The sequence below is a fragment of the Numida meleagris genome, chromosome 3 (assembly GCF_002078875.1).
Source record: "Numida meleagris isolate 19003 breed g44 Domestic line chromosome 3, NumMel1.0, whole genome shotgun sequence".
NCBI lineage: Eukaryota > Metazoa > Chordata > Aves > Galliformes > Numididae > Numida > Numida meleagris.
This window is the reverse complement of record NC_034411.1, coordinates 6,015,115-6,039,441: the sequence shown is the minus strand read 5'-3', so window position 1 is coordinate 6,039,441 and position 24,327 is coordinate 6,015,115. Positions and strand designations below refer to the sequence as shown.

Below are 24,327 nucleotides of genomic sequence, written 5' to 3'. Positions count from 1 at the left end.
AAAGGAAAAAAGAAAAAAAAAGCATACCGCTCAGAAGACAACAGTCTGATGCAGATTGCCAGTGCTTTCTCCACTTGTTTCTTGGGAAGAAAGCTGACTTCCTTCTGTTCCAGTCACCCGGCTAAATGTGAGATAGCTGTCATCTGCATAGCCTAATAATGGCTCTCTGTAATGACTCTCAGTCTGGTAGTTCACTGTGGGGTTTCCTGGCAGGCAGTATCATGCTACATTAGCAGACTTCCTGTGACTTCAATAAGAAATTACCAAATTGTTTGTTTACGGTGGCTTTCCTCTCATTACTCTGAGCAGAATGTGTGGCTTCATAGAAACACATTTTTTATGTTCTTTCTTAGTCTTAGGCGTTCCTATTTAAAACAAAAAAACCATACAACACGAGTCAGGGGGAGTGGTGTGATTGACGTGAGAAAGGAGAGAAGAAAAAGGAACAGAACTTGTACTAGAGAAAAAGAAGATAGAGAAAATGAGAAAAGTATTGGTCTCTTAATGAGCTGGGTAGTACTGAAGCAGATGAGGGACTGCAGATAAAACTGAGTAAGTTACTTTACAGCAGTGGATAGGATGATGCATGTCAGAAAACTAATATGCCTTGACTCCCTCTGGGTTAAACTTCATACTGCAAAGCAACAGACCTGAACTGGCATAAATTAGTATGAGATGGGAGGTGTCACTGGTTTGAAGCTTTCAGTTCTAATTGCGTTCACTGCTCTGCTTACATCTCCTGGGAGTAAACTTAGTTATAAAATATGTGGAATTTCATAATTAGTTTTTGCAGGAGGAGCAGCTCTGGTCTCTGCAGGCTTAACACGTTTGATGTAATGGCTGGATTGTCTGCACCAGCATTTTCCCTTTGGAATAAGGCATAGCCATTAGAGGTCTCTCTCTGAACCTTCTGGCAGTCCTTTACCAAGTGTTGATGGTACACTTCCCTCTTCAGTCATATGGCCTTGCTAAAGTGCTCACTGGATGTGGGGTAGGTTCTGAAAACCAACTGCAGCTATCTGGATCAGTTTTCTGGATGGAATTGTTCCATCCATTCCTTTATTCAAGTGTTTTTATGACTAATCCTTTAAGCAAATGTATTCGTTATTCTCCACCGAAGAGATTTTAATGAAACCCTACTTGGGTTATGATGCTTAGCTCTCATCTAAAAGCACAACTTGTAGAGTTTTTATACCTTATGTAATACAGGAAATCTATAAATGATCGGTAAATCTATAAATATTGCATTTTTCATTGCTGAATGTCTCCCCTTTCTAACAGCTTTGCCGAAACTTGAGCACTGTTTCAGTTCTGCTCTCGCTTCTCACAGATGGAGGTCATGCTACAGATTTTAAAACCTTCAGGCACCTCAGCTGCTTTCCTGATTATTTAAAAAAAAAAATCCACACAAAACCAAACCAAATGGGATATCTCTATGGTGCCTGCAGTTCTTATTCAACCCTGTGGTTATCTTTTCATATGTATATATGATAAAAATAGATGTAGACACTCAAGGGGATTTTGCTTTTATTTGCCTGTGCATGTATGGCATCTGATTCTCATGCCCTAAAGGCTCTTGATGCTACTCCAGTAATATAAGGGGCCTTTAAACATTACTACCTCATTTTAAAGGATTACCATAAAAAGACTTGAGCGTAAAGGAGAATCAACTTTGTTGCAGTTTTATGGGGAATTAAGTCACTGTAAATTCATGGTAATCTTGTTCTTCTATTCAAATTGGTGTAGTCATTAAGAAGGGCTATTTTCTTTCCTAGAATGGATTCTCTGCAGCCTCCATTATATGAACCCAGATCTGTGACGTTCACCATAATGCTGGGCCCATGCAGTGCTCAGAGGAGATGAGTTTTCTGGCTGAGAGGGCTCTAAAACAGTGGGATTGCGCTCTGGAAGCTCCTCGTGGTGAGTGAAATATTTTTCTTCTTAAAAATCTTGCTCAGAGGGTGGCTGTCTCTGGATCTCTTCCTCTGTGAAAAATCAATGCGTTATGGTTTCTTTCTAAAGCCCTTAGTACAGTGTTGTGAATGTTGGGTTTGTTGATACAAGAGTAATGAATAAACTGCTCTGTCGTCTTTGCTGTGTCTTGATAGCATTGTTGCTGCTCGAAAGTGGCTTGATTCAGAGGCTTGAAGAGACTCATCTGTACACAAGTGCTCTGGCCTGATAATTTTGGTACAGTGTTCTTGGGGAAAAAAAAACAAACAGTAGAAGGTTGATTTTTAGGTTGTCTGAGTCGTGATCTCTGGGTCAGATTACCTGTTACTTGGAAGGAGTGCAGCAGTATAAAAGGCAAAGGAAGAAACAGTTCTGCATAGAAGCTGGGCACCGTATTTTTGTTTTGGCATTGAATTTTATGGCTTTGGCAATAAAGTAGCATTTCATTATCACTTGCCATATCGCAGACCCTGAGGGTCTGTTCTTAGTTCTGATGCACTGTGTGTTTCTGTCACAGTAAGAGCTGTCCTTTGTATATTACACAATAAATAATATTCCTAGAAACCGCATTTCAAAAAATAAAGAACTGTAAGTGTGTTGAGAAATTTTATTCTCTATATTCTTCAACTTCCATGCAGCAGAATAAAAAATGTAAAAGATATAAAAAAAAAAAATAGGAAAAAATCCCAAACATGATCTCTCGCCTTCTCCAGCACAGTATTATTCTCTGCAGTATAAGCTTTTAGAGAGACACAAAGGGTCAGTTCTAATTAACAGTATGGAAGGCTGAAAAGCAAGCTCAGAGCTAGTAGTACACCCATCCTGAAGACAGATCAAAATGGATTTTCCAGCTTTGGAAAATGCAGTTTGCCAGGTCCGGTCAGAACAGCTCTCCTGCCTCCTGAATGCCTGGCTTCTCAGCCAGGAGTTAGAAACATGCTCCGTCTTAGGTTTTTTATGTTGTTGTTGTTCTTCATCCTAGAGGCTGGCATAAGTTGTAAGATACATTTTCATTTCAAGACTCTTTTTTTCTTTCCTTTTTTTAAACTATCTATATCCATAAAATTCACTTAGTCATTATTCTGGAGAGTAAAGTTATTTAGAATGAAATTTGCTCCTCTTTTAAATATTAAATGACACGCTGAGGCAGGGAGTCTCATGTTATAATTAACCACTGTGACAACAGACATTAGTGTTTTGCCCTTGGGGGGATGTGTGTATGTATGTGACTTGGAGACCTCATCTGTACCACTTTTTTCCTCTTTTCTATACTCATATACAATTGCTAAGTGGAGGAAAAGGATAAGCTGACCGGCAATGAACCAGTGTGTGTTTGCCTATCCACCCTCTGCATATAGACTGTTTAGTGGGAAATGGGGAAACCAGACTGGATGCGTGCATGTCAGGCAGCTAAAAACCCATTTTACTTGATCAAGCAAAACAATCCTTCAGACTGGCCTGCAGAATGTAGGATGAGAAAGAAACCAGCTGAAGTTTACTTCTGTTTGGACAAAAAGTGATACCCCACCAGACTGAAGGTTAAATGCTGGATTAAAACCAAGACATATTGATATGACTACCTGTAGTCAAATGTACCTTTCTGTATCTGGACACAACGTGCTTCTGTACAGGGTTAGAAATGACTTTTTTCACTGAAAATAGCTATATCATCACCTTAAAGTATCATAGTTATTTTTTATTATCCTGATCAGTACTTTTTCCTGGTTATCAATTTTCAGCGTTTTTGTACCTTGTGCTGTAGCAGTTTGCCTGCTGCTAGGTTAAGCTTAAACTCCTGCACTCAAAAATTGCAGTGATTTTTTGTGTGCGTACTGTGATAATTGCAAAAGAATGCAGGACGTTAACCTCAGATCACTTCTCCCCTTCTTCCCTTTGCAGAAGAAAAATCCAGAATCCTAAACACTAGTAATGTTGTTTTTATTTCCCGTGTACTTTTGATAAAAGTAAAGCACGTTTGACTGAGATGCTTCTAAAGGAGCTGAATTTATCTTTTTGTCTCAAACCTGATGATATAAGCATTCAGCACTCAATACAGTGAATGCGGATAGTGAAAGAAAACCAAGCTGCTGAGTTCAGACAAAATAACTGCTCTTCACTTTAATGTTGCATATTTAATCTCTTTCTGAACACTCTTCATGCCAATCTTAAGTATGCTTCCACTTCTCTGACAGTTGCATCAACACACCTCATGTAATACCTTGCGCATTATGGTCTCTAACATCTAAATTTTCATAAATGAATCTAACATTTTGCGTGGCTAGAACCCAGACCAGTTTGCAAATGCTTTTTTAATCCGTTTATGTAAAATGTCATTTTTAAAGCAATAAATACTTCTCCATCCTTTTTCTGTATGCTTTAGAAGGTAGCGTCTTGAACTTAGCATTGACACTGGGAGATTCATTATTGTTTTGATCATGACACTGATATCCACTTTGCGTGAGAACGACAGCTGGCCACAAGGTTTCATGAGTATATACAGTTAAAAAAGAAAATAATTAAGTGCTAGGCAATGATTTCTAGGGCTTTTCCTTCTGTTTCTGTAGTCTTTCAGAGGGTATTTCAGCACGTCTTTCACATTTGCAGTCCTTTATTTTGAAGAAAGGAAATTGATGTTCTCCGTTATGAGTGTGCTTTATCTAGCCATAAAACTGGTGTAGCAGAGCTGGGGAGCTCTGCAAATCCTATTCAACATCATCGTTCTTCAATAAGAATCAACCCAATCCTCCTGATTTTGGAGACACCCCATCTCTGCTTTTTGATTTTTAAACACACAAATGTGCTGCTGTGCTTGAACTACTGACTGTCCTCTCGATTTGGGAGTTCTATTAACAATTGGGGGAAAAATACTGGCTCTAATTAATCCCCTTTGTAATGATGCTTAGCCACTTTGGGAAGATGATGTTATTAGTTGGACTGAAGGCTTATTTACTTAAACTCAGAATGAGTTCTTCAAAGAGCAGCCAGTGCAGTTCCCCCAGAATCCATAGTGTACTGAAGCTGGAGATTTGCTTCTTCATTAAGTACTGTTCTAGTATTCTTCAAACAAATGCTTAGCTTTGTGTTTCCTCAGCTTTGGGTGCTTTGAAATTACCCTGTTTTACCAGCCACTTAAACGTTGTAGTATCAGCACCTTAAAGTCGTAATGGTCACCTTTACTTACATTCTTTACTCAGTTTATTTACAGATCCACAGTACTGTTTGAACAGTTTCCTTCTACGGTACTCTGCGTGAGCCAGATGTCAGTCAGTTCTGGGAGGCTGCCCTTCCCACACTGTGCCTGTGCTGAAGGCCTTCTTGTTCTCTGTGAGTGCTATGCTGAAAGATACCTGCAAAAAGTCAGGATGAGCATATTCTCTGGAAAAAAAAAAACCACATAAAAGAACAGAGGTATAAATGTTTTGATTTTGGTTGTCAGGTTTCTGTCTGTGGTAATGTTTGGCCATTTTCTTCTGAAAATTTATTTTTAAAGTTCATTATCTAGCATTCAAACTTCCATAGTTATATTTCAGGCACTGTTTTATGTCTCACAGGGGAGTCTCAGACTGCCTTTGGGGCTGGAGGGTATAGCACTGCTTCCTTACTTCATATAGAGCTGCAGGTGCCTCACTGGCTTTCATAGTACCTTGTGATGGGGCAGTGACTGACGTCAGGTTGCTGCAGTCCTGCTGTCTACTTAACACTAATCTAGCCTTCTCTTCATGCTGTGATGCTGAACTCAAAGGTGTTAATGACTGAGTAGGAAGTTTAAAAAAAGAGCCTCTGACAATGTTTTATAGGGCGAAAAGTTGAAAAAATAATAATAATGCTTGTGTTGGCCTTTCTTGGGAGAAATGGGTAAGCAACACAAGAGCAAGTGCTGTTTTAAGTTCATGGTCAGTAATTCCAGCTGCTTCAGCACTTTACTGGGTGCTATGGTATAACAGTATCTGCAGTATCAGTGGCTTCCTATCCAGAAAGTCTTGCTAGATAAACAGCAGACTTTGAAGAGGAATAAAAATGAGAGAGTGCATGAAGAATGGGAGGAAGATACCAGAGATCTAATGAGCTGAAAGTAAAGCATTTGAAATATAATTATGTGAAGAACATTTGTTTTTCCCCTTGTGATTTTGCTTGAATAATGAGGAGTGCATTATCTGCAAAGAAATTGGGAAGTAAATAACAGTTACTTTCAAGGAGGGACAAGATTTAAAGCGTAGTATTTGATTTAAATGATCTCTTTCTGAATTTGAGGTGCCAGGGAAATAAGCTGAAATCTGTTTATGTCAGACGGACCAGATCTCTTGTTTACACAACAGTGTAGTTCCAATTAATTTCATGGTAGCTGTTTTGATTTATTCCAGTATGCAGAGCAGCAGTCACAGAAGTACTGGGCTGCCTCACTTGCATGCAATTGCCATTTGTGTGTAGGGTTTAGTAAACCATGTTCATGCACCTCAAATGTGGGAATGGGTTTCGCTATGCTTCCTTTGGATGTGAGAGGGGCCAAGTGATTGGGGATAGATGCATTTCTCCATTTCCTCCCTCTTTGAGTTGAAATGTTCTTCCACCAACACCAAGTGCAGTCTAACTGAAGAGCAGTTTTCGAGTAAGGTGTGGACAGCCCAGGGGCTGCTGCACTGTGCACTCAGTCTGGAAATTGCTGTGAGATTGGTTTAATTACATAAAGTATGCTGCTCTGGTATACTAGGGTTGTTAAAGACCCAATATTCTCAGAAAAGAGGTTGGTCTTTAAAATCGAATGACTGAAAACAGCAATTCAATTAAAGTTTTAGTACTTCTGGGAAGGATTTTATGATGCAGCCAAAAAGACTGAATTTACCTCACTCTGATAGTTTGCCACCGAGCTCCAGCTGGCTGAGACCGATGCCAGTGCCCCCTGCAGCCCTCACCAGGCAGCTTCAGTGTCTCCTGCCTGGGTCCCAGCTGCATCCTAGATGCTGCACCAGAAGGACACCCATCGTGCTGATCCCTTGGGTGCTGCTGGTTGGGCCTCTCCTTTTCTCGCCTATACCTTCTGTGTTGTGGGTGAAAGCGGTTTCCCCTAACCTCGTGTGTCCATCAGTTAGATGTTCAACCCTAGGCAGGTTGCTCGAGGTTGGATGTTTCTTTCAAAAAAGGGAAGCATCCTTTGCAAGTGTCCTGTGAGTTGACTGACCCCTAGAAGGCAGGTTGCTTGCTTTATGAAAAAGTCAGCTCTTGGCTGACGTCTTTCTGCTGCAGAGCAGCTGAGCAGCAAATGTCAAGATACCTCCTTGGCATCCTTGACTCTTTACTTAGCATGCTTTCAAGTGATTGCAAACTGACAGTAAGGTACTGATAAAATGGGTCTGCTGGAAGCTTAAATGCCGTATTTAGCCTTTAACGAGCATAAGGTAAAGGTTTTTTTTTCCCCTCAGAATTGTATGTGCTGTATTTACCTCTTCATTTCTAAGAAAGATAATACTTCCAGGGAACCATGAGAGGCTAAAAGGGTTATTTTTAAACTAAAAGATTTTTCGTCTTCAATCTACTTATTGGATACTACTTCAATACAAGAAACAGAGTGACATGCAGGCGGTCAGAAAATGCCACATTTAAAGCCTCGTTGTTCAGTACACAACAGCTCTTCTGTCTTTTGACTGCAGCACTCAGTGCTGCTTTAAGACCAAATGTTAGAATGTATATATTTTTAAATTACTGCCTCTTCTCCATCAGAACAGGAAAGCTTTTAGCCACTGCCACTGAGGCTGGAGGCAGAATCGGTAACTAAAATTTTCTGGCAAAATGCAGCATTCTTATCTTAGTCTTCTAGTAAGTTAGAACCTTTCAGTCATTTCCCTTTGTCAATTCAGGATCATAGCATTTTATCTCTTATGCAAGGAAATGCACTTTATCTTGCTGCAGATTAGTACCAATTAATGATCTTTACTAGTCTTGTCCAGCCTTGCCATGGCTGTTTATGCTTGCAGTTGTGTTAGATGAGAGTGAGAGGGATTTCTATCTGAATGTTACTGGGAATTAAAGAATTTGAAAAGGCCTGGTGGAAGTGAAGCTGACTGATTTAGGCATTTTCCCCAGCATTTACTCCTTTTGTCTTTCTCAGTCATCCCTTCTGCAGTGTTAGACTTGTGCAAAAATGCAAACAGGGAAACTTGTGATCAAATAGGATATCAGTTTAGAAATATTTGTACCTAGAAGTCATCTAGGTTTCAGATTACAGTGATTAAAAAGGAAGAATAAAAGGGATTTTTGTTCACTGGAATTTCTTTTGCTGAGTAATTAATACAAGATTATGACTAATGATAATCATAAAATCATAGAACTCTTAGAGTTGGAAGGGACCCTTAAAGGTCATCTGGTCCAACTCCTTGGCAATGAACGGGGACGCCTACAGCTAGATCAGGTGCTCAGACCCCCGTCCAGCCTGACTTTGAAAGTCTCCAGCGATGGGGCACCACCACCTCTCTGGGCAACCTGTGACAATGCCTCATCACCCTCACTTTAAAAGACTTTTTCCTTATATTCACCATAAATCTCTTCTCTTTAAGCTTGAAACCATTTCCCCTTGTCCCGTCACACAGACCTTGCTACAGAATCTGTTCCCTTCCTTCTTATAGCCCCCCTTAAGATACTGACAGGCTGCTCTCAGGTCTCCTGGAGCCTTCCCTTCTCCAGGCTGCACAGCCCCAGCTCTCAGCCTGTCCTTGTAAGGAGGTGTTCCATCCCTGGGATCATTTTTGTGGCCCTCCTCTGGACGTGCTCAAGCAAGTCTATGTATAATACATGAAAACAATATCTAATGAAATTTGAAAGCATCTTAACAAGTGATTAGTGCTGCCATTAAAAAATGAAGACCCAACCTCTCAACCAGTGATCCTAAACCAACAAATTAAGTACGTAAAACATATAAAACACTGAATTTTCTTTAGGACTCCCTGCTGCCTTGTTTGATTCTTCTTGGTGGTGTTCTGGATTCTGCAGTCCTGCTGTCAACCCTGTTAAAATGAACAAGCAACACTGCATTGCTTTAACAGCAAAAGCCATTTAATATCTATGTATTTCTGTGAAAGATATCCAGCAGAGCTGGCAAGAGTTAGCTGGGCCCAATTTGACTTTGGTCCAGTCTGGCAGATTGTGTAGGCATGAGTGCATGTTGGCACAGAGCTCTCAATGTAAGGGACATGCATTGCTGTCCTGCAGTGTCCTCTTTACAAATGCCATCAACATACTCATTTCATGGATCTTCTCATGCAACAAAAAAATCTTGAGCGTTGCTAGGGGGAGCAAGCCATTTGAGCAAGTGGAAATAATATAGTGCATTTCGTTCCCTTTTGGAAAATCACTAGCTGTTCTTTTTCTGAATGCATTTAAAATCTTTTCTTTAAAATATTTTTTTTTACATAAGTTCCTGAGAAATATTTACTAGATGTGTGAAGTGCTTTCATGACTTTCTGCTCTGAGACCTTCCAAAAAAAATTGACAGTATTCAGAATTTCTATTTTTCACTTACCTAGCTCTAGTTGATAATGGTAGTCCTGCTTCATAAATAGCTGTGGAGGTTCAGGGAAAGAACAACTTAAGCATTTATCTACTGAATAGGTACAGTGTCCTCTGCTCAGCACAAGTTGACCTTGATTCCTAAAATTACTTTTTAAAAATACACGTTTATCTTTTGTTGGTATCAGCGCTTTAAGCCCTTCTTTATTAATGGTAGTACTGGGGATATGGTACTTTTGGCTTCCATCAATGGACAATTCAGCACTCTTGGTGAGTATGTGAAAAGGTAAACGGACTCTAGAGAAGCTACTTGTGGTCTTTAGTTCTCTGATTACTCATTAGTCTCTGCATACATAGAGCAGGCCCTAGTGCCCTAGAAGTCAGGAGCTACCATGAAAGCTGTCAGAGCAGTTGTGTGAGCTATATAATAAATGAGTGCTCAGAATAGAAAGGCCAGAAAATGCCTTGAATTTGTGACTGCTGGCCACTAAAATACCTTTGAAATCTCAACCTCAGCCTAGTTGAAATACATCTTTTTCCATCAGCCCTTTGCTAAAATAGAAAGTTCCAGAGCTGTGCAAATTTACCTGTGTTACAATTCCAGCACTGTGAATCCCTGAGCTGGATCTGGGGTGGAGTTCCACATCCTATGGGGCTCAGGGCACTGAAGTCAGGTGCCAAAACCTGCAGAAGGAGGGGATTTCTGATGCATCTCTAACAATTTTAAGGAACTGCTCCAATGCGTGTAGCTCGTGGCATGTTCTATGAGTTCTAAATGTAGACTCCACATTTTTTTGAGCTACACCAAAGCATATGGCCCAGGAACACTCTCTGTGATCCACGTGTGGTCAAAGCAGTACCTTTTCCTGCCTAGGCCATGGCTTCTTTTGTGCATTGGGCTGGCAATGGGCTAGCTGTGTACAGACCTGCTTGCCAATCTGAGTGAAATTAGAACTGGGCCATGAATGATGTGTACGGTGGTGTGCATCTGACAAGCAGCCCAGACATGGCATTGTGAGGGCCAGGTGTGGAAAAACTGAGTGGTTTTGGCAGAACATTGCAAAAGTGGATGACCAAGCCCATACCTGAGGAGGATGTCAAAGGGGCCTGGCTGTGGTGTATTCATGATGAAATCTGGAAAAGGTCTAGAAAAAGCAAAGGGAGAGCATTCTCAAAGGAGGAGGCAGAGTGTGAGTGTGAGGAGGTCAGTCAGGGTGCAAGAGTACAGCTCTGTGCCTTTACTCCTAATCTGCAGGTTTGGTGGGTAAGTCTTTATTCCAATTTCTCCTCGTCAGTAACTGAACAGCAACTTAAATGAGGCCACACCGTACTTAACTCCCCTTAAGACTTCTGGGAGAGAGGGAGACTTGGAGAGTTTTCACATTAATAAGCATCTGAGGTCCATATAATGAATTGGCCATACTCCTGCATGGAAAATCTTGCACTCAAAGCAAGCGAGTCTCCTTTCCACTAAGCCTGCAGCCCCCGTCAGAAAAGTGAATGGACCTGACTGGTGCATGGACAGGGAATTTTAAGGAAACATTCCTTAGAGTCATAGAATTGCTCAGGTTGGAAAGGACCTTCAAGATCATCAAGTCCAGCCGCAACTTAACCATACTGCTCTAACAACCCATCGCTAAATCATATCGCCGAGCACCACATCCAAACGGTTTTTAAACGCTTTCAGGGATGGTGACTTAACCACCTCCCTGCGGAGCCTGTTCCAGTGCTTAACAACCCTTTCTGTAAAGAAGTTTTTCCTGATATCCACCCTAAACCTCCCCTGGAGCAACTTGAGGCCATTTCCCCTTGTCCTGTCACCTGTCACCAGTGAGAAGAGACCAGGCCTGCTCTCACTGCAATCACCTTTCAGGTATTTGAAGAGAGCAATGAGGTCTCTCCTCAGTCTCCTCTTCCCCAGACTAAACAGCCCCAGTTCCTTTAGTCTCTCCTTGTAGGACATGTTCTCCAAGCACTTCACAAGCCTTGTTGCCATTCTTTGCACTGCTCCAGCACCTCAATGTCCTTTCTGTACTGAGGCGCCCAAGGCTGAACACAGTACTCGAGGTGAGGCCTCACCAAGGCCAAGTATAGGGGCAGGATGACTTTCCTAGTCCTGCTTACCACACCATTCCTGATACAAGCTAGGATGCCATTGGCTGCCTTGGCCACCTGGGCACACTGCTGGATCATATTCAGCCAACTGTCCATCAGCACACCAAGGTCCCTTTCTGTCAGGCAGCTTTCCAGCCACTCCTCCCCAAGCCTGTAGGGTTGTCTGGGGTGGTTGTGACCAAAGTGTAGGACCCGACACTTGGCCCTGTTGAAACTCATATTGTTTACCTTGGCCCATCGATGCAGTCTATCCAGGTCCCTCTGTAGTGTCTCTGTAGGGAAGTGGGTCCATGAGATCCTAATGAGGTTCAACAAGGCCAAATGCAGGGTGCTGCACTTGGGCCGGGGCAATCCCAGGTATTTGTACAGACAGGGGGAAGAACTCCTTGAGAGCAGTCCTGAAGAGAGGGACTTGGGGGTCCTGATAGACGAGAAGCTGGGCATGAGCCAGCAGTGTGCGCTTGCAGCCTGGAAGGCCAACTATGTTCTGGGCTGCATTAAAAGAGGAGTGGCCAGCAGGGAGCGGGAGGTGGTGGTGGTACCCCTCTTCTTGGCTCTTGTGAGGCCCCATCTGGAGTACTGCATTCAGGCCTGCGGCCCTCAGCACAAGAAAGACATGGAGCTCTTGGAACGAGTTCAGACAAGGGCGACCAAAATCATCAGAGGGCTGGAGCACCTCTGCTATGAGGAAAGGTTGAGGGAACTGGGCTTGTTTACCTTGGAGAAAAGAAGGCTCCGGGGAGACCTCATTGTGGCCTTCCAACACTTGAAGGGAGCGTATAAGCAGGAGAGGGAACAATTGTTCACAAGAGTGGATAGCGACAGAACAAGGGGGAATGGTTTTAAACTGAAACAGGAGAGATGTATGTTAGATATTAGGAGGAAGTTTTTCACACAGAGGGTGGTGATGCACTGGAACAGGTTGCCCAGGGGGGTTGTGGATGCCCCATCCCCGGAGGCATTCATGGCCAGGCTGGATATGGCTCTGGGCAGCCTGATCTAGTGGTTGGCGACCATGCACTCAGCAGAGGGGTTGAGACTCGATGATCTTTGAGGCTGTGCCATGCCGTGCCGTGGCATGCCCTCAGAGGTATGTGTTATACTTGCAGGCCATGTTTCTCTGAGGGTTGCTGAAAGGTTATAAATATATAATTTGCTGTCATTTGTACAGACATATAAGAGCAGCTGCCTGCTGCACCCCATCTCTGTGGATGGAGTTAAGCTAATCTTTAGAAAACCAGCTTTTTGAAAAGTTGGAATTATCCCTAGCTAACATAATGCTTGGCTTCAAAACTGTCGCTTCACTGTAGATAACTGCTTGTTTTTTTAAAAAAAATCTATTTAATAAGTCCTTTCTCCTTTTCCATTTAAAATTGATGACTTTCATTAACTTTCACTGCATTTTTTCCCCCTGTTTTTACATGAATCAGAAGACAGATATTGTTTTCTTTGGAGACGTGTTAGATGTCGTAGACCATGTCTCTGAGCACCTGATGGAGCTGTAGGTGTCCTTGTTCATTGTAGGGCAGCTGGACAAGATGGCCTTTCAGTATCCCTTCCAACTCAAACGATCCTATGATGTATTCATAAACTCACATTCAATGAAGTACTTTTGCGTGTTTTTAATACAGTAGGCAAAAGTATTTGTCTTGTTTTATGATGTTTTTAATGGAAGGGAAAACTCATTGCTGAACATGTTCACAAGATGAAAATAATAAAAAAATCTGATTAAACATCTTGCTTTAAATCTCATTTCCAACATTTAGCTTTCTTATATGCAAAAAGTGATTTAAAAGAAGTAAGAAAGCAGTATTTATCAGAAATATAAACTGTTTCTACAACTTCATAACTAAAAGCAAGTTCAAATGAGAAATTCCTCAAAACTGAATTTCACTGGGACTAATTTTGTTAAAAACAGATGAACAACTTCCAGTAAAAACTAGAAAAGTAAAAAGAGAGAGACAAGCAAAAGTACTACAACTTTAGGACTGTGCGTGGTCCCCTTGTTTTCCAAGGGGACTCATTTTTCCAAAGGGACTCATTCCATGAGTGTGTGGTTTCCATGGGTGGGAAGAGGCTAGGTTCACCCTAGCTGCTAAAACATGGGGTCTGTTAGTTGGCATCTAATTTAAAAGGCAGTTAAGGACCAGTATGCTGGTGGAGATTTTCTGTGGGCCATGATGTCTACCCGTATAGCTGCATGTGCTCTGTGCAGAAAGGGCCAGTGGTAGCCCTTGGTGAGTGTGGGGTGAAGAGGCATCTAGTAGCATTAAATTAACTGGTGAGATAAGAGCACTTAGCTTCACCTAGATGTCATTTGAAATTTCTAAGGTGTTGCAAAAACATCAATTAATCTTTGCATTTACTGAACAGATAAGAATTATTGTTTTTATAAAGCCAAAACTGGGTAAGAGCTGTGGCACAGTTATTGCTTTTGCTATATCTCTTCCAGATGTAGGACTTATTTTTAATTAAGCAGCAGCAGTATCCACTAACATGAAACTTCATTTTTCATCAGAAAAATTGGGTATTTAAAAACATCCAGTGTCTGTCCAGACTGCTCCCACTGAAGTTCTGCCTGTGCTGCATGCTTCAGAAAATTAACTTGAATGTTTTGTACTTTGAGCATTTCAGCTGGGTACGAAATGGGAGAATAAAACACAAGGAGAAGCAATGAACTGTGTTGCCATCCCAAATGGCTTCAGCAGAGATCGTTAGGATATTTGTAAGAGCACTCCTGTAAAAACCTGTGGCGAAGATTTGTATTCTTATTTAAGCAGGGCAGAGGAAAATTTAAGCTCCCAGTCCTCATAGTTCCAGGGAAAAATGTCACTATTATTTTTAGAATAGATTGTTATAAGATTTTTTTCATCAGTCAGCCTTATGGCTTCTGTGAGCAGTCCCCCTCTTGACTCTCAGAGCTGGTAATCAGTGTAAAGAGAGGGGACAAAGCAGTCAGGTGAGCTCCTTCCTAATAAGAGGGAAAGAAGAGAGCTGCAGGGCTAAGACTGGGAGGAAAAACTAGGGAAATTGAAAATGGATGAAGTTTATTGAAGTGGAAACTTTTATATGCTAAAAATCTGTCCGTATTCACAATCAACTACAGAAATGTAAGAACTGTAGGATGGCTCCTGACCGAGATTGATTTCTAACTGCAATCTGGACTTGCAAAGATTTTTTTTTTTAACATCAAATGAGTGCAAGCAGAAATCACCTCCACTGCTATACATATAAGGAAATTCAGATGTCATTAAATAGACGTATTTTGTGAGACTTACTGTTCTGCTGTAAGACTGTTTTGTAGCAGAGCACTGTAAACAAGAGTTGGAATTGTCTCTGTGTTCTCTATTTTTTCAATTAAAATTCACTATTGGGAAGATGAAGTACATGAGCTCATGTTGGTGAATGTTCTGTTCTGAAGCAGAAGAGTTCAAAGGATCAATGTTTACCTAAAGCACCCCTGATACTGGTTACATCTCCAGACTCTAGAAAGTAGACCATGTTTTGTCCCTAAAATTACAAGCACTGTTTGTGATCGGATATAAAAGTTTGTATTTGTGCAAGTGGAGGCTTATGCAAGAGTTGGTAAATATATGACTACTCCTGATATTTTAGCTGTCATTATGATGAGGAGGGTGATTTTGTTTGCGTAACGAGGGGATGAATCTTATTCCCATCTGAGTGCATGTACTAGGCAGTCTGCCACAAGCAGCGACTCCTGACCTGGGCAGGCAGCTTACAAACCACTAGCAACGCATAGATCTCAGTACTCTCTAGAGCCACCTCTTCTCTGACAGCTCGCATTCAACATCCAGGAGAGCCTAAATTATCAAGCTGTATTTATGAAGTAAAAATGTAGCCTTTTCTTCTAAAGTTATTTCCTCAAGTTGTGAAGTTATTTTTTATTCTGAAGTTATTTCCTCAAGTAATTTTTTGCTTTTCTCTCTTGAGGAGTTTGTTGCACACATTGTATTTTTGGTTTTCTGCTTTGACATCCTGAGGTTTAATTTCCCTTTCTGACAGTCCCAGATAACAAATGTGCGAAGTATCCATCTGTGCTGTATCACCGTGCTTCTGCTCCTGAGAGCTCATTTTTTTTGTTTGATTTCTGGTTTCTGTGGTTACCATCAAATGGAGAAAAACACAGCAGGAACAGGAAGAATAACATACAATGATGTTAGGGAAACTATTAATAGCAGTTGTACAATTGATGCTTTCTGTGCCTTGGAAGTACCCAAAGCGTTAGTTTCCTCAAATGCTGAGGTTTATTTTAGAAATTTTATAGAATCACAGAATCACACAATGGCCTGGGTTGAAAAGGACCTCAAAGATCATCTAGTTTCAACCCCCTTGCTGAGTGCATGGTTGCCAACCACTAGATCAGGCTGCCCAGAGCCACGTCCAGCCTGGCCTTGAATGCCTCCGGGGATGGGGCATCCACAACCCCCCTGGGCAACCTGTTCCAGTGCATCACCACCCTCTGTGTGAAAAACTTCCTCCTAATATCCAACCTGAACCTCCCCTATCTCAGTTTAAAACCATTCCCCCTTGCCCTATTGCTATCCACCCTCGTTAACAATTGTTCCCCCTCCTGCTTATACGCTCCCTTTAAGTATTGGAAGGCCACAATGAGGTCTCCCGGGAGCCTTCTCTTCTCCAAGGTAAACAAGACCAGTTCCCTCAGCCTTTCTTCATAGGAGAGCTGCTCCAGCCCACTGATCATCAGCCTGCTCTGTCATCACTGGGTTGTGGATGCTTGCAACTTGTGGTTGTGAAATGAAGCAGGCCTTCTTCCTCCCACAGGCTGCCAGGCAGTGCCTCTGTGGAGACCTTTGACAGTACAGGCACTTGGAGGACTGGGGCATATTGCCCATAGGTAGCACAGCTCACCTCTGCAATCAGCTCCACAAGCTCCAGAGTCAGCGAAGAACCTACAAATTTATTTAGAAATGTATTTAGCAGTCTATACATTCATTGAGAAACCTAAAGCCTGATCAGCTTGCAAGATGTGATTAGGATTTTCTTTTTCTAGAGACCAGCCTATAATTTAACATTGGTCTGCAATGCTTTGGGAGTGGCATCCTTGGTGCACTTTGATCTTCTGGAAACCAAAATACTTATGGAAGAACTTTCTTCTAAAATTCTTCCTAAAGTGATCCCATAGAATGCCTGACCCCTGGTGCAAGTAAATACTAAATAAATACATCAGAGTCATTGAGCTGCATCTCTCCATTGCTTTCTAGGAGGGAGGGAAAGGACAAGTATCTCACACATTCAAGGAGTCTCGCGGTTATTCTTAGCTGAAACTTTTATCCTTCTCCAATGGGGAAAGCTCACTGGCAGAATAGAGAAGATGCAAACAAAATCATTTATTTGTTTGTTTGTTTGTTTGTTTGTTTTATACTGAAGGAATAGGAGTGCTTTTCCTTATTTAGTTGTAAGCTGAAAATGTAGAGAGTAGGAGAGGTCATGCTGCAGAGGAAGCCCAGAGGATAAAAGAAACCTTCTGTATGAAGGAAAGATAACAAAATGAAATGCTATTTATTTATTTTTTTTTGTAATGTCTTGCAGCACGGCCCTCTACTTGATGAGTTGAGCTTCTACAGCCTTTTCTAAATCTCATGCAAGGCAAGGAAGTGTACTGTTCACATCATCTTTACTCAGCTCAAGAAGAATGATTTGGTGTGCACTGATCATTACATTATCGACTTACATATGTTTTCAGGCTTACTGTATAAGGTCAAGGGAACCAGAATTAACGGTGCAAATCATTGAGCTCCAGGTCCTGCTGTAATAACTGTACTGCTGTCATTTGCATGTAATTAACATTTATCATGGTATTTTAAAAGATCACATTAATCAGCCCAGAAGATTTATGGCATTTTTAAAGGATCTTTACCATCAACGTTAATAAGTAATTATTTTAACATTCGATGTAGATTCTTTTTCTAGGCAGATCAATAAGGCAAAAGGCAACACTTTAGTGATGACTACTGTTTTCCCTCAGCTTCTTTACTAAAGCAGAAACCTATGGAACCAACTTGCCACTGACTGTTGTGTTTCTGTCATTTCTTTTCTTCCTTTAGCCTCCTAATCCACTCTGAAAATTGAGCTGAAAATCAGTGGTCATTTGGTGTGTAAAGTCAGGTTTCAAACATGGACAGATGTCTGTTACTAGTGTTACATTCTAAAACTGCTTGTTCTGCTTTATCTCTGATTGTTTTCTTTTATATGTAGGTTTCTAAATTCAGGAAACTACCATCCATCCACGTATTTTGGTTCTTTGTTGTATAGTTCTGTTTCACTTACGCTAGTTGCTCTCTTTGCAGTCTTCATTTTTGTTGGCATTTCTTGACCCTTATTCTCCATAAAGCTGACAAAATGTTCATAATACTTAGCACCATATGCCACGACAGCAAATACAGAGGTCAGTAGATTTATCTCCCTGCTATCTTCCAGGCACTGCAAGACTGCTCAGTGTCCTTTTGGCAGTCTTTAACATTTGTGCAGTCCCACTTTTTCACATTCCAAATGAGATGATAAATCCAACTTAATGCTAAATCTCAGTGAGAAATGTTCCAAGATCTCATTCTTTTTGATTGCATTTACCATACAGCATGCAGAGTATATGTGCAATTATTCCTTCAAGTCGTAGCTTCCATTCATATTTCTTTACATTCATAGTGTTGAGCATTTATACAGCACTGCATGAGCTGAAATGACTGAAGATGTGAGCTGAATAGTTCAGGTAAGGGAGTATGATTTTTGGTAGTGGGAGCCATGTTGGAACAGTTCCTAAGAGAAACGAATTTTAGCCAAATGTTAAAGAGAGGAGAAAGAGAGCATCTGGCCCACCAGTGTCCCATGTGGGAGAATGTTTTGGAGGTTCTTTTCATCGCTGATTCTCTCTGTACTTAAATCATAATTCTGTCTGGGGGATTTCTCCTTCAGCGTTGTTATAATTGTAGGTTGCTCACTGTGTTGAAACCATCTACCCAAGTAACATATTTGTGATGTAAAGGAGTGCTAAAATTTCATTTTACAAACAGGAAAACAAAGCACCCACCCACACAGACAGATGGCAACAGATGCAAACCAATAACTGCTCAGTAGTAGTGAAATAGAAGCTGTTAAGAGCCTTCAGATTCCGAAAACTTCATAGGAGATGCATCTGTGTTCAGCTAGGGGCTCAATGCTTCCAGTACAAATGCTGGATTCTTAAGAGAAAATAACTTTATGCTTCCACTAATGAGAAGCTGTGCAAGGTTTACTACGAATTTGCAGTTAAAGCAATAAGAAACGAAGAGTCTGTGATGGATTGCATTCAAATGTTGCCAAAACTTGACCCAGAAGAGGCATACCCATATGTAGTCCCAGGAACTCAACTAATATTTTCTTTGACCTCACACATCTTTAGTAGTGGGTGTTAGATGTGTGTAGCTGTTGGTCTCTTTTATTTTACAAATGGGATATTTCAGTGGTTCAGTTCCTACCTTTTCATATCTGCTTCTGCAAGGCCTGTTTTAGGACTCGCTTTTGAAATTTTATCTTTCACAGTGCAGGGTAGAAAAGTACTTTTCATACACCTATCAAAAGGAGAATCTCTCTGAATTGGACATGAAAGGAAAGAGAAAAAACACTTTCCAGTGTAGCAAATGGCTTCAAAGTTCAGAGGAAGAGAATTCTCAGCACACTCAGCTGATCAAAACCCAAGCTCAGCGCTGTCTACAGAATTTGCTCTATAAGCTGTGTAAACTCAGAGTCCATTAATTCCAAGTTAACTGATATGCCTGTGTAGCTGTGGCTGCACAGCTACAATGGTACCAGGATAACATGGGTATGTTTACTTCAATGGTGGCACTGTGGATACACCCAATAAGCTTATCATAGCTGTAAGTCTGTCTTCCATACTCTAAATTCAATAAATTTCTGAAATGTGAATACTTTTTCTTAGCTTGCTTCCTTTCCCATGGCTGCAGCAGCATAAGCTCTAGTGCTATTCCCAGAGAGTGCCTCTGTGTGGCAGTTAGACATTCATCTACTTAAATGAGGGGGTTAATGAGAAGGTAATGAGGTCAAAAAGTGGAAAGGATTTTCATAACTGCTTTATACGTTGTTGCAAATGCAAAATAGGAATAAAGATTTATTTTACATTTCTTTTGACCTGATAAAAATGACACGTTCTAAGGAAGACGAGAATATCTATGAAATTTTCCACTTTTTTGAAAATTATTCTTGAATGCCTTGTTGGTAGGTCTTCAGACAGCTCCAACTATTGATCAAATGGCTGAAAGCCAAGAGTTATTTACTGCCTGAGTGTTACTTAGAGCAGAGCAAACAATCAAGGGCATTATCCCAATTATACAATGATTATTTTGGAGGAAGAATACACCATTTGAATCCATAAATAATGCACTTCACCGTCTTAGCTTTGAAAAGGGGGGCACTCATGCTGAGTAACTGCAGACTTCTGAGAAATTGCTTTGAGGAGATATTCAAAGATGCCAGCAGGAAGACGAGCATCTGGTTTCTGGAAGTCAGGTGACAAATGGATATCGGTTGAGCGTAAACATTCCTGATGTTTGGTTATTTCTGCGTTGCTGCTTTTTGCTAAGGACTGCCACTGTTGCATGGTGTTTCACTGACTCTGCAGCAAAACAAGGACTGGAACCCACAACTGGTGCTTACCTGTTTTTGCTTTATATTGATCAGTCAAAGCTTGGTGTTGATGAGGTCTAGCTAAAAACAAAAGAAAGTTTTGTTTGTGTACATAAAGATAAAACTTTCCTGCAAATTTGCAAACTTCAGAGCTTGAACAAGAGCTCATGTTCAGAAGTTCTGACCATCCCCTGGCCCCAACAAAATGAGTGGGAGCAGAGTGAAAACCAGTGAGAGATGCTTCATTTTTCCAGGACCAGAGATGTGCTTATGAAGGCCTGAAATGATAGTTGTACTTTAAATTATTTTAGCTGTCTTTTTGCAGATGGGTTTGAGCTGTCTGTGTCACACTGAGCATGTGAGAGAGTGCAGGAGAGCAGCAGCTTTGTGCCCCGAAGCACACTCTTTTTCGGACACACAGCACAGCTGTAATTCCCAAGGAGAGTTTCAGAATAGTTTTCATCTCTGAAATCTTGTTCTTAAGATCTTTGTGATGTTCTTAAAGAAATGTTGGTTGTTATTTTTCTAAATTCCTTGTTCGTTGAGGACAGAGTTAAGATGAGGATAGGTTTTCCATTTGTTTTTTCTACCTCTCTTAACTAATATTTCTGGTGCTGGCCTCATTTCACGTGGTCAGAAATTACAAAGAAAATTCAGGAATTGTCTCAAAAATAGAAAGAAGTGCTGTGTTGATTTACTATACTCTGCCTGTTCATTGCTATATAACATACAACCTTACGTAAACTGCATTCACAGACTGAGTTATTGCCTATTTCTAACTAAAATATTCATAGAGTATTTCTGAACAGATTCAGAAGTCATTCATTATAGATTCAGATCATGGTTAGCAGGCTGAATTTATGCTCAGTTTGATGCACAGCAGCAAAACTTCTCTGCAGCTTGAGAGGGAGAGTAAACCCAGACTGTGCAAATGCTCCGCAGGTCAAGGAGTGGCTGGGACATAATCCCCTGTGGAAGAGTCTGATGCTGTCTTTGCTCCTGAGCTCTTCCCTGTGGTCAGTGGTCCTTGCTGGATGCTCCTCATAGGGCCAGGTATGCATCTCCCAAAGCAATAACGTCTTCTAGGGCAGGAAAGTAAAAAACAAGGAGACAAACAACTGATATCAGGAGGCAGCATATACTAATAAATAGAATAGAGGACTGCCTACCTCTGTATTCACAGTTAGAGAATATTGACTTATGCAGACCTTCAGTTTGACCTCTTTTCTCTACATTCAAGTTGTGACCCCTGAGTCTGGAGGTGTGCAGAATAAAACTGTATATTTACTCAAAAAATTTTCACTCTAAAAGAAAGTCTTTTCCTAACTTCATGGAAACAAGAATTTAGCTGTGCCTCAAGAAGAGAGAATCAACTTTTTTTTTACCTAGACAAAATGCATAGTCTCACCAATTGCATACCTTTTTTTTTTTTTTTTTTTTGCAATTATTAACAATCATTTTTTAAAAGAATGTGGATTTTAAGAGTAAATGGAACAAAGAGCATATGAGATGGAGAGCACAGCTTTCATCTAGTATGGCCAGACTGGAGAAGAGAAGGGAGTACATCTGCCCCTTAGTGCGGATGATTGAGTTGGATGCTCAGCAAAAACAAGTGATAGGTGTTTTCTGTCCATTACCCATCAGAATAGAAGTATTGTAGGGTAGTTATCTATAAATTTCCCTAATTCCCTGTTTTTTTTCTATTATTATGATTAATTATCCATTACTTTAACAAACCAAAAAGCTGTGTGCCTTTGTGCAAGATTCTGCAAGCAGTACCAACCACAAAAGCTTGGATTAAATATATTTTAGACAGGTATTCCTCCAAAAGGAAATGAAACATTCTTGATTACTTCTCTTCAGGCACAGGTACTTTCAAGTCATAAATAAGCATGAGAAGAAATTTGCTTCAGCTGTGACATCTGAAGCACTGATCTTCTTGGCAGGTGATCATTCCTGAGATCATGAAGGGTCTATGTTATCACTCCAACTGGGAGTGAGTGAGAGAAGCACTGTTGATCACTAGTGATGGAGATACGCCCAGCATTTGAATCCCGTGCATAGGCCACAATTACTCACTTGCTTTTACCCTGTGCTTGTGCACCACTTCATACCTGCGTGAGGTTATAGATCAAACAAACTGATTCTCCTCGATCTGAGAGGGCACTACAGAAATGTATGAGGAGGGCTTACAGTCAAACTGAAGATGTTCTCCTCTTGTAGCATGACTGTTGGTTTTCAAGTGGTAATCAGGAGTGTAAACTGTTTTATTCACCTGATGCTGGATGATAAAATCAACGTGAAGAAATAATAAGGCATCTGAGACAACTATAAAGGTAGAGTGAAAGGCATAAATGTAAGCTCTGTATGAGGATCCACTAACCAGCCTTGAAATGATTGTCTTTTGCTAGATTTTAAAATGCGTTTTTTTCTATTATTGCTTTGACTGTGATTAGCAAGGACAGTAAAATACAAGACATTTAATTAAAGTCTGTTCCCATGAGATAACCAGCTTTCTTATTCACTTTCAAATTTTGTATAGTGTGGAAAAAACCACCTGTGCTCACTTAGTCATATTTAGTTGCTATGTATTACCAAACTATCTTTTGCTGCATACTGTTCTCAGTAGAACTTGGTCCCTGGTGACCAACACATCCATTTGTGTGTTTCCAAATTCAGATCTACAAAAATTTCTAGGCATAGACAGTATAATACGTTATACTGACTCAACCTGGTGGATAGGTGGTGTTCACCTTTTCTGATCCGGCTCTTTGCACAGCTTTTTGAAGTCCTGCTGTATTTGCAAGAATATAAACTGCGACCAGAATTTAGTTTCACATCCCTGTCTCTCAAACTCATCCTGATCCCTTTCCTTTAGCAGAATACAAATAAGTTAATTGGTCATCTGGCTTGTTCCTTACAGAAAAACTACTTGCCAGTGTGAAGTGATCTATCACTTTGTTATCCTGTGATGACCTGACAAAAGAATTAGAGCTAGACATTTCTCATGCATTTATACTTGATTAGAAATAGCCATTAGCAAGTTCGGGACTTTCAATTTATGTATTTCCTGCTTGCGTTTATTTTTTCTTATGATTGCTTTCCTATAACTCATATATTAACCAGTAATGATAGAGTAATTGATTGTGAGGATGTAAGTAGGTGGTCAGAACTGGTGAGTGCTTTTGGTTCAATGAAGTAACAGCAGGGCTTCTGATAACTGAGAAACACTGTGTAATACCAAATTTTTATGTGTTTACTCATACTAATTACACGCTTTTGTTTTGGTTCTTAAAATGGCCTTAATGGACCCTAATAACTATCTTGGAATAACCTGTTTCTCCTGAATGCCAATTAGAGTGTCAGCATCCTACCCCCCAAATTTGCCCTTTCTGAGAAGTTCATTAAAACATTGAAATCAATTCTCATAAATTTTAGAGTAGCGCGTTTTTATTTCAGTAAATGCTAAGTACCACAGAGGTAAGCTGCTGTTAGTTACTCAATCAGATGAGCCTAGACACCCATCAAAAAACAATTAGCACTCACTTTAAAATAGTGTGATAATGAATTGCATTAATTGTTAATGTTCACTTTCAGTGTCATTACAGAACACATCCTAAATTCTTCCCTGTAGGAAAACCAATTGACAGAACAGAAATGCAAGAAGGTTGAGTGCAATTATCTGTAATGGCCCAAGCTCCGTTGCTTACTTGTAAGAGTGATTTTGGTCATGCTTTCACCTGCTGGTGTCTGCTCACAAACAACACTGATAACTGTTTCCAGGACCAGATAAAACGGATCTTTCCATTCTAAACCAGTTTGGAATGGCTGGGATCCACTAAAACAAAACGAAGAATATTAAAAATGGTATGTTTTTGCTAGAGATCTTAAGTTTCAAAGGGAAATAATAGGTGCACATTAAGCAACTTCTTTAAAATAGTTTGGGGCCATCAAAATCTTTTTCAGAGCCTTGAGATGGATCCCTGGTTGACTCTACCTGCACCCTGCCTGTTTGAATTTATGCTGGTCATCAAAATAAGAAGCCTGGGGAAACCAGTGAAATGTGAATGTGAGAGGCAGCTCCTCCAGCCTTCTCTGCAAATC

General features: G+C 40.7%; 1 long non-coding RNA gene across 2 annotated transcripts in view; it reads left to right on the top strand.

Moving 5' to 3' along the window:
- LOC110396652 overlaps positions 1-24,327 on the top strand; it is a 32,004-nt gene extending 7,677 nt beyond the window's left edge. The window contains exons 2-3 of one of the 2 annotated variants that reach the window (XR_002437133.1): positions 1,776-1,920; positions 24,190-24,327. This is a non-coding gene — a long non-coding RNA (uncharacterized LOC110396652). Of the gene's footprint in view, positions 1-1,775; positions 1,921-2,108; positions 2,541-24,189 lie in introns of those variants that run through there. The other variant, XR_002437132.1, reaches the window with a different exon arrangement.